This window comes from Oryx dammah, unplaced genomic scaffold, assembly GCF_014754425.2.
Source record: "Oryx dammah isolate SB20612 unplaced genomic scaffold, SCBI_Odam_1.1 HiC_scaffold_28, whole genome shotgun sequence".
NCBI classification, from domain to species: domain Eukaryota; kingdom Metazoa; phylum Chordata; class Mammalia; order Artiodactyla; family Bovidae; genus Oryx; species Oryx dammah.
This window is the reverse complement of record NW_024070212.1, coordinates 49,338,054-49,349,425: the sequence shown is the minus strand read 5'-3', so window position 1 is coordinate 49,349,425 and position 11,372 is coordinate 49,338,054. Positions and strand designations below refer to the sequence as shown.

Below are 11,372 nucleotides of genomic sequence, written 5' to 3'. Positions count from 1 at the left end.
TAAGAAAACATTGATACAATTTATGTTAGAGAATGTTTTGCTTATGCTGTCTTCTAGGAGTTTTATGGTGACATGTGTTAAGTCTATCAGTCATTTTGAGTTTATTTTTGTGCATAGTGTGAGGATGTATTCTAATTTCATTGATTTACATGCAGCTGCCCAACTTTCGACACCGCTTGCTGAAGACTGTCTTTTTTTCATTTCATATTCTTGCCTCCTTTGTTGAAGATTAATTGACTATAGGTGTGTGGGTTATTTGGGGGCACTCAGTTGGACATGACTGAGCGACTTCACTTTCAGTTTTCACTTTCCTGCATTGGAGAAGGAAATGGCAACCCACTCCATTGTTCTTGCCTGGAGAATCCCAGGGACGGGGGAGCCTGGTGGGCTGCCGTCTATGGGGTCGCACAGAGTCAGACACGACTGAAGCAACTTAGCAGCAGCAGCTATTCTGCTCCATTGATCTACGTGTCTATTTTTGTACCAATACTACACTGTTTTGATTCCTGTAGCTTGGTGGTATTGTCTGAAGTCTGGGAGAGTGATGCCTCTTGCTTTGTTTTTATTCCTCAGGATTGCTTTGGCAAATCTGGGACTTTCAGAATGGCTATCATTAAAAAGTCTACAAATAACAAGTGTAAGAGAGGGTGTGGAGAAAAAGGAACTCTCCTATACTGCTGGTGGGAATATAAGTTGGTGATGCAACTTTGGAAAACAGTATAGAGGTTCCTCAGAAAATTAAAAATAGAATTACCACATGATCCAGCAATCCCACTCCTGGGCATATACCTGGACAAAACTATAATTCAAAAAGATATGTGCAGGGCTTCCCTGGTAGCTCAGTGGTAAGGAATCTGCCTGCCAGTGTATGAGATGCACACTCAATCCCTGGTCTGGGAAGACCCCACATGCCACAGGGCAACTATGCCCATGTGCCACAACTATGGATCCTGTGCTCTGGAGCTGCAGCTACCAAAGCTTGAGTGCCCTAGAGCCCATGCTCCACAGGAGAAGCCACCGCAGTGAGAAGCCTGCACACGGCAGCTAGAGAGTAGCCCTCACTTGCTGCAACTGGAGAAAAGCCCAGGAAGCAACAAGGACCCAGCACAAGAGAAGCCACTGCAATGAGAAGCCTGCACACGGCAGCTAAAGAGTAGCCCCCAATTGCTGCAACTGGAGAAAAGCCCAGGAAGCAACAAAGACCCAGCACAGCCAAAAATAATAAAATAAATACATAAAATTATATAAAAAGATACATGCATCCCTATGTTCATAACAGCACTATTCACAGTAGTCAAAACATGGAAACAACCTAAATGTCTATCAATGGAGGAATGGTTAAAGAAGATATGGACGCATATACAATGGACTACTATTAAGCCATAAAAAGAATGAGATAACACCATCTGCAGCAACATGGATGCAACCAGAGACCATCATACTAACTGAAGTAAGTCAGAAATAGAAAGACAAGTTTGATATGATATCACTTATACATGGAATCTAAAATATGGCATAAATGAACCTATCTACAAAACAGACTCACAGACATAGAGACCTGATTTGTGGTTGCCAAGGGAATAGGGAGAAAAAGAGGGATGGTCTGGGAGTTTGGGTTTGGTATGGATGTGAGAGTTGGACTGTGAAGAAAGCTGAGCACCGAAGAATTGATGCTTTTGAACTGTGGTGTTGGAGAAGATTCTTGAGAGTCCCTTGGACTACAAGGAGATCCAATCAGTCCATTCTAAAGGAGATCAGTCCTGGGTGTTCATTGGAAGGAGTGATGCTAAAGCTGAAACTCCAGTACTTTGGCCACCTCATGCGAAGAGTTGACTCATTGGAAAAGACCCTGATGCTGGGAGGAACTGGGGGCAGGAGGAGAAGGGGACGACAGAGGATGAGATGGCTGGATGGCATCACTGACTCGATGGACATGAGTTTGAGTAAACTCCAGGAGCTGGTGATGGATAGGGAGGTCTGGAGTTCTACAGTCCATGGGGTCACAAAGAGTTGGACATGACTGAGCAACAGAACTGAACTGAAATGCAAACTGTTACATTTAGAATGGACAAACAAGGTCCTACTGTATAGCACAGGGAACTATATCCAATCTCCTGGGATAAACCATAATGCAAAAGAATATAAAAAACAATGTATATATACATATATGACTGAGTCATTTTTCTGTACAGCAGAGAACATTATAAGTCAACTATATTTCAGTTTTAAAGAAATTCCAGCTATAAAATAAGTAAGTCACAGGGATGTAATACACAGCATAGGGATTATAGTTAATACTATTATAATAACTTTGTATGGTGACAGATGATCGCTAGACTTATTGTGGTGAAAAGTTCATAATGTATAAAAATATCAAATCAGGATTTCCCTGGTAGACTAGTGGTTAAGCATCCTCCTGCCAATGCAGGGGACATGGGTTCAATCTCTGGTTCTGGAAGATTCCACAAGCCAGGGAGCAACTAAGCCCATGAGCCACAACTACTGAACCTGTGCTCTGCAACAAGGGAAGCCACTGCAATGGCAAGCCCACATGCCACAACTAGAGAGTAGCCCCCACTCACTGCAACTAGAGAAAGCCCATGCACAGCAAACGAAGACCCAGTGCAGCCAAAAAATAAAAATTAATAAATAAAAATTAAAAATATATATATTGAATCACTATATTATATGCCTGAAAGTAATATAATATTGTATGTTCATTGTAAGGCAATAAATAAATAAATAATTGTAAGCTTCCCATTTTCCTTAGAACTCAACTGGCAGGGATTCTTTGAGATCTGAATTAAAGTTAAGTTCCTACAGAGAAATTTCTATTTGTTTCTATCAGTTGCCTGGAGGGCTACCAATCTGGAACTATAGTTGGATTAAAATTTTAACCTAACAATTAACATTTAAATGAAAGAATCCTAACAGAAAACACATATGAGGACCAACATGATTTATGAATCCTCAAAGAAGATTTCTGCCAACAGTAAGGTGAAAATAGACACTTCTTCATTATCTCCTGTGCAGTGTGATTTGTTATGCATCCCTTACATTGAGGGCGTAATAAGGCAGGTTTTCTGTTCGTCTCCACCTTGGTCATCCCAGGCTTTAACTCCCAACTCCATGCTCTGCTTCATGCAGGCATCATGGAGGAAGGACTCTCTGAAGTCTGAAACAATGCTTTAAGGTGATAGCCAGCTTGGCACCTGTTTCCTGACTGGATTTCCTCCTTTCACTGTGTGTGTGTGCCCAGTCGTGTCCAACTTTTTGCAACCCCATGGGCTGTAGTCCAACCAGGCTCTTCTGTCCGTGGATTTCTCCAGGCAAGAATACTGGACTGGGCTACCATTTCCTCCTCCAGGGGAGCTTCCCCACCCAGGAATCGAACCTGCATCTCCTGTGTCTCCTGCATTGGCAGGCGGATTCCTCACCAGTGCCACCTGGGAAGCACCAACAAATTCCTTACTTTGAGTGTATTTACAATTCTTTAAAAATATTTTACTGTGAAATTTAGTTACCTCCTTCTGGAGGGTTGTTTCAGGTATCTAACCCATAATACTACCAGAAGTGGAAGTTTTCAGCCCTGTCATGTTTCAAATCGGGTGCTACATGATAAATTTCAGAGACACTGGTTAACAGTAGTAACATAACAACTATTACATGTTGAATGCCTGCCCCTGTTTGGGTATTTTTACATGTGTATAATCCCCACTTCTCACAATAAACTTACAAGTAGATAATATTCTTTGCATTTAACAAATAAGGCAAATAGGATTAAATTGTCCAAAGTCACACAACCAATCAGCAAAGGAATTTGAACTCTGCCCTTTGCAATCAATCCTGATCTTCTTTTCAAGCTGCAGTGGGTTTTGTTGTTGTTGTTGTTGTTGTTGTTGTTGTTTTGCAGGATTAGTTCCCTGACTGGGCTTCCCTGCTAGCTCAGTTGGTAAAGAATCCGCCTGCAATGCGGGAGACCTGGGTTCGATCCCCGGGTTGGGAAGATCCCCTGGAGAAGGAAAAGGCTGCTCACTCCAGTACTCTGTCCTGGAGAACGCCATGGACTGCATAGCCCATGGGGTCACAAAGAGTCTGACACGACTGAGCCACTTTCGCTTTCACTCAGTTTCCCAACCAGAGATCAAACCTGTGCCAGCTGCAGCGGAAGCTCCCAATCACTGGACCAACAGGGAATTCCCAGAGTCTTTTTTCTTAATATTGAGAGTACACAGTGACTTTTTATTTAACAGCGGGCACTGAAAGCAAGTTGAGCAGAGAAGATAGTTTAAGGGGTAAGTTACAACTCATAGGCTCCCATCATCTCAGCCTATATCCCTGACATGCTTCTTCATCAAATTCAAAATGCTCTTCAGTGAAAGGGTCATGCAGAACTGACTTCACAGCATTAATATTCAGAGCTCTCCAGATCCCCCCTTATCTCTACTCTTCCAAAGCGCCAGGCGATCTTTATTTTCGTGAGACCCAGACCCCATTATCGGAATGCTCTGTTAGTCCATGATGTATCTAGTGGGACTTTCTCACAACTGTAACTTTTAGATGCCGTTTTTCTTCATTTTTTAGGTTGGTGGCTTTTGTCCTTAGCAGCTGTGGCCTTCAAGTTTATCTGGGTTTGCAATCAGGAAGCTGTGATACTTCCTGAGACTGTTTGAGGGGGTGCAATTTACACAATACAAACTGAGTTCACTTTCTTCACTTTGGAGTTGCTCTAGGCTCCTGAGAGGCTTGGCCATGCTTTGTCCAGTTTTCTGCAGGTTGAATCCAGCAGTTGGTGAGAACCAGCTTCTGTGGTTAACGACTAATTGTGCTTCCTGAGCAACATATGTGGAGAATTTGGAAAGAAAGCAATGATTAGGATTGGACTCTTAGAAAACCGTTAAGAAGGAGGAAGTTTATCAACTCAGTGGGAGAAAATCTCCAAACCACCTTCAGTATGCTAACACGCACACACTGTTCCTCATGGCCAAGACTAATCAGTAGGTTGCCGAAGAAAACCAACCTAATACCAGAACCAGAGAGAAGCTGGAAAAGAATCATCATTTTTAGGTAGTCAGATTCTTTGATCAAAGAAATAGAATCAGGAATGGCATTAGTGGGTGCCACTGGTTACACACGAGCTCTTTCATTTGTGAAAGGCTTTCAGAGTTGCGACCATTTTCTGTGTTCAAAGTTATTTTCCTGGTGCTATACCTTGGAGCTCTGTGATGAGTTAACCTATTTTCTATTTACTGATATAAAATATATACTGTTTTAAAACATTATTTAAACATTTGTGAGCTTATTATTGAGTCCGTGTGCTTGAGGTCTTGTTTCTCGACATCCTCGCTTAGGGTCCTGACTTCACGTTAGTTTGGTGAGGGGACCTGCAGGGGTAGGAAAGGGCCAGATAACACAACTCAGTCTGTGTGAGCAGATTTGGTAAATGGAAATGGGTGAACACAGGAGTGACCTGAAATTTGGCATCATGTCTGGATTAGAGGCGTTCAGCTCCGCTGGTCTCCGTAAATGATGATCCAGAACTAAAGGTCCACTCATTGCCTCACCACCAGAAACTAAAATAAGCACTGCCTTTGATGGTTACAGTATCTGTCCTCTGAAATTCTAGGCATTACCGCACTAAGCTCCCCAAAGTCCCTGTGAAGTGAACTAAGAGGACCGGCACTACCGTTTCCACAAGAAAGGAGGGGGGCAGATACCTAGGAATGATTCTCATTAGGCTGAACTGTCTCCCCCACCCACGATACCCACAAAAGACGCATTCGAAAACTGGCTCCACCACTTAGTACTGGTGTGACCCTGGGCAATGACTTCTCAGTTTTCTCATCTGTAATATAGACAGGAGGACAATTACAACTAGGACATAATGACCATTAGGAATTTTAAATTGGGAAGAAACTGGCCAAAAAACTTGACACATTATAGGCACTTAAGAGATGCATGTGCTCTTTGCTTCCCTCACAGCTTCACAGAGCCTAAATTAGCACTGCCTGGTTTCTATACTTGGAATGGAACAAAAGTATCTGAGTATCCTTGAGGCTGGTAGATACTCAGTCAAACCACACTCCATTGAAGATGTGCTAAACAAGGTTTTTAAGAAAGTGACCACATGGGGGAATAAAAGAGACATTTATAATGGCAACCAAAACAGAAAAAAACCCACAAGGACACAATGAAAACTGAAACCACAATAATCTCTAAATAGAGAAGTAATAATTGTAGCCTATATTTAAGTGTACGGGAAGCAAAGGTTTGGGGAAGGGATGTGTCTGCCATGGAAATCATGCTTTTTATTTCTCAGTTTGTAGAGAGAACTAGAACTGATTTCTCTTCTTTTCTCTTTAATTAGAGGATAATTATGATATTGTGATGGGTTTTGCCATACATCAACATGAATCGGCATGGGGACATGTCTCCTCCCTCTTGAGCCCCCCTGATTGTTTTTCAAATCACAAAATGTCTCAAGTCTTTCTAGTCTTACCAAAAAAAGGACACAAGTAAAAGAAGTAATAAAGAGTAATTCTGAGAGGAATGGGCCAAGGCAGGAGTATACAGGTAGAGTCAATGGGTACTGATAAAATTCTCATTTTTAACTTTGAGCTGGAATCACAGTTGTTTGATTTTATTATTATACTCACAACTTACAATTTCATTACATATATTCTTCTGTATAGAACAAATGTTATATAATAAAAAAATTTAAGTGAATTGAAAGTTCAGTGAGTTCCACAGCAATAAAAAAGCTAGAGTCAGAGAATATTCAATATCTGCAAGGAGATTCTGTCCAAAATCAAAGATGTTATGTGTAATTCCACTTCCTAAATGCCGCCAGAGAACCTATTTGCATTTTGGATTTTATAATCAGTTCAGTTCAGTTCAGTTCAGTTGCTCAGTGGTGTCTGACTCTTTGCGACCCCATGAATTGCAGCACGCCAGGCCTCCCTGTCCATCATCAACTCCCGGAGTGCACTCAAACTCACGTCCATCGAGTTGGTGATGCCATCCAGCCATCTCACCCTCTGTCATCCCCTTCTCCTCCTGCCCCCAATCCCTCCCAGCATCAAAGTCTTTTCCAATGAGTCAACTCTTCGCATGAGGTGGCCAAAGTACTGGAGTTTCAGCTTTAGCATCATTCCTTCCAAAGAACACCCAGGATTGATCTCCTTCAGAATGGACTGGTTGGATCAGCTTGCAGTCCAAGGGACTCTCAAAGTCAGTAAGCTAGTGGAAAAAGTGTATAGCTTTACCTCTTGTTGTTGTTTAGTCACTAAGTTATGTCTGACTCTTACCACCCCATGGATTGTAGCCCTCCAGGGTCCTCTGTCCATGGGATTTCCCAGGCAAAAGTACTAGAGTGCGTTGCCATTTCCTTCTCCAGAAAATCTTCCACACCTAGGGATCAAGCCTGTGTCCCCTGTGTTGCCAAGCGGATTCGTTACCACTGAACCACCAAGGAAGCCCAGCTTTATCTGTGGACATCAGTAAATTGCTGAATTAGGTATCTCATACAATTGTACTTATTCGGGGTCACAGACAAGTCTGATCTCCATCAGGCACATTGAAACAACTTGGGTGATGGTATCAAAGGACGTCAGGCAATGGAATGATCTCAGGCTTGGGAGAGGCAGTCTGTAAACTGCAGCCCTCCACAATGAGTGACTAATTACTTAAACATTCTTGTGAATTGTTTGAAAAAAGAAATATACTTCTCTTAACTGAATGTACATGATTTAATAATAAATTAGCAGGGTTTCTAGAATAAAAATTTGTCATGTTCTAATTGGGAAATAAAACCAACCAATGACATGATCTGTTCCCACAGCAGGGTGCAAATAACCTGAGGTCAGTCAGCCTTGAGAGCCAGACAGACTGCCTAGTTCTGTTTCTCTGCAGAGCCTTGACTAATACATTATTTCATAGGAACACTGTCAGGGCTTAATGAGAAAATACATGCAGTAAGTACACTTAGCACAAAGTTTTAATAAGTAGCAGTTACTAATATTAGAAGATACCAATAGTGATACAACTATTAACAATGGTAGGGCCATTTACTGACTTTCTATTCCACACTAGATTCTTGACTTACACGATACGATATTTTTGCTCCTTTTGTTTGCAGATTCTTTACCAACTGAGCTATCGGGGAAGCCCGACTTATCTTACAAATTGTGTTTAATTCATAAAGTGGGGTGGTAAATAAAGAGACAATGATCACAGTGAAACTGAAAGCATAAGCTGAGGAGAGGTCAGTCGCAGCTTTTCTTCAGGAACAAGTGGAGCTGCAGGATGACAGGATTTTGTTTGATATACAAATAAGGAGTAAAGCTAATGCCTATACTTCATGGAACTAAAAAGAGACAGCTACACTGTCTAGTTAAGTACAATCTGCCACATACTCTACTATGTGGAAAAAGTGCTGCTCAACCGAACGCTCAGAGCAGATGCCTCCTGGCCTGGACAAACAGCACTTATATCCTGTTTTAGCCTTTCTGACCCCCCAATGAAAAGTGAAAATGTTAGTCACTCAGTCGTGTCCGACTCTGTAACTTCATGGACTGTAGCCCACCAGGCTCCTCTGTCCGTGGAGTTTCCCAGGCAAGAATACTGGAGTGGGTTGCCATTCCCTTCTCCAGGGGATCTTCCCCACCCAGGGGTCAAACCTGGGTCTCCTGCATTGCAGGTAGATTCTCTATCATCTGAGCCACCCAGAAACCCCAAGCTTAGGTTAAACCTTGAAGGATACTCTGTTATTGGCTTCTTGCTCATTATTCAATTCCTAGTGTTGACAGTAGACTTTGGTAAGATTAAAACATTCTAAGTAGGCAAATATATGAATGTATTACTAACATAATTCCCCCCAAGAAATTCTATTGCCCTGAACTTAGACTAAAAGATTTTAAGTAATATTTCTTCACTCAAAAATATTTACTTTATGCCAGGCATCATTATAGGCCCCTATAGATGCAGTAATAAAGTAGACATGATCTCTGACTCTGTGGAGTCTAAAATCCAATGGGGGACTTCCCTGTGGTCCAGTGGCTAAGACTCCATGATCCCAATGCAGGGGTCCGGGTTCCATCCATTGTCAGGGAACTAGACCCAACATGCTGCAACTAAGAATTCACGTGCAACAACTGAAGATCCCACTTACCTCAACTAACTCTGCTCAGCCAAAGAAATAAATTTAAAAACTCCAATGAGGAGTCAGATAACAGACAAATAAATTGCAAAACATCGGAAAATGCAGAAAAGAAGAAAACCCGTGAACACAATCACTCTGACATAGCCTATCCTTTTGTGAAACCCTCTTGTAGGATGTCTGGGGCTGGGGTGTATATAGCTTTCACCCCTGTCTCTTGGTACTCTAGAATCTTAGGGAAGGAGCCCAAGGGCGTCATCACTTTCCACCGCCTGAGAATTGTAAGAAGAGAAGATAAGGAGGAAGTTTCATGGTTATGTTAGTATTTGCATACACACCAGGTAGCAGGGACTGGTACCACGACCTAAGGTAAGGATATACCCTGAGAGAGGGGGTTATCTTGATTCTCGGGAATTCTAGGAAGTGAATAAACTTCCCAGAGGCTGCAGGTGTAGACCAGAAAATCTTTGGGGGAACATTGAGCATTGTTCTTCCCTCTTGGACTGAGAAAGACCATGTCCAACTGAATGTTTACAAGACCCAGTCAGGGGGTTGATAGCATTATAGACCTTAGATGGTCAGAGTTGGAAAGTCCCTTAGAGGGCATTTTTCCATCCTCCTCACTTTATGAGGATGGAAACAGACTTAGAGAAGGGAAAAGCTCAACTTTAAAAACTACAGACAGAGGGACCTAGTGGGCTACAGTCTATGGGGGCACAAAGAGTCAGATACAACTGAACAACTAATATTTGAGCTTCCCTGGTGGCTCAGATGGTAAAGAATCTGCCTTCAGTGCTAGAGACCTGGGTTCAATCCCTGGGTCAGGAAGATCCCCTGGAGAAGGGAATGGCAACCCACTCCAGTATTCTTGCCTGGAGAATTCCACGGACAAAGGAGCCTGGTGGGCTACAGTCCGTGAGGTGGCAAAGAGTTGGACACGACTGAGCAACTAACACTTTCAGTTTCACTTAGGGCTCTGGCAAGGACTGGCTAGATAGATGCTCACCAGTTCCATTTTCTCTTCCTTAGCACAAAAGATCACATTTTCTTGCTTCCTTTGAGATAAGATGGAGATCATGTGTTGGTGTTCTGGTCAATGGAACGTGAACAGGAGTGATAAAATTCATTGTCCAGTTTGTCTCTGTAAGGTCTCATATGATCCTCTGTACACTTTCTAGCTTCATTCATCAACCAGCTAAATACAAATCCAGCAGAGGACTCCAAGCAATCACTAGAATATGGCAGCCCCCTAAAACCACCACAAGATAGAAAAGGCTGAGATCTCTCAATCACCTGTGAAGGTAGGAACCTGCACACACCCAAACAGATTGTGACATGTATGAGAAGTAAACTACTTTATAATCCATTGAGCTTTTGGAGTTGTTACAGCAACTAGTGATCTTTTGGAGAAGGCAATGGGAACCCTCTCCAGTACTCTTGCCTGGAAAATCCCATGGACGGTGGAGCCTGGTGGGCTGCAGTCCATGGGGTCTCGAAGAGTTGGACATGACTGAGTGACTTCACTTTCACTTTTCACTTTCATGCATTGGAGAAGGAAATGTCAACCCACTCCAGTGTTCTTGCCTGAAGAATCCCAGGGGCAGAGGAGCCTGGTAGGCTGCAGTCTATGGGGTCGCACAGAGTCGGACACGACTGAAGTGACTTAGCAGCAGCAGCAGCAGTGATCTTCACTCTGACAAATACATTGGCAATTTGGAGACTGTGATGGTTAATTTTACTTGTCAATGTAATTGGGCCAAGGGGTGCCTGGACATTATTTTGGGTTGTCTGTGAGGGTGTTTCTGGGTGAGATTAACATTTGAATTGGTGGACTGAGTACAGCATATTTGCCATCCTGTTGTATGTAGGTCTTACCCAATCAGTTGAAGACCAAACCAATTGAATTGAGCCAAAAGGCTCAGAGGGAATTTTGTCTTCATGATGGTGTGTGCTAGCTCATTGGTCTTCTGCTCTTGGACTGGAACTTACACCATCAATCCTCCTGCTTCTCAGGCCTTTGCAATCAGACTGAAACTATACCAGAGGTTTTCCTAGGTCTCCAGCTTGCTGACTGCTGATCTCGGGACTTTTCAGCCTCCATAATCATGGAGGCCAACTCCTTATTTATTTATGCATGTGTGTGTGTGTGTGTGTGTGTGTGTGTGTGTGTGATGGGTTATGTTTCTCTGGAGAACCCTGACCCATACAGAGACTA

General features: G+C 42.7%; 1 non-coding gene across 1 annotated transcript; it reads left to right on the top strand.

The window, feature by feature from the left end:
- The first annotated feature begins 3,934 nt into the window (after window positions 1-3,934).
- On the top strand, window positions 3,935-4,006 carry TRNAC-GCA. Its single transcript has one exon. It is a non-coding gene; the product is annotated as a tRNA-Cys (tRNA).
- The last annotated feature ends 7,366 nt before the right edge of the window (window positions 4,007-11,372 follow it).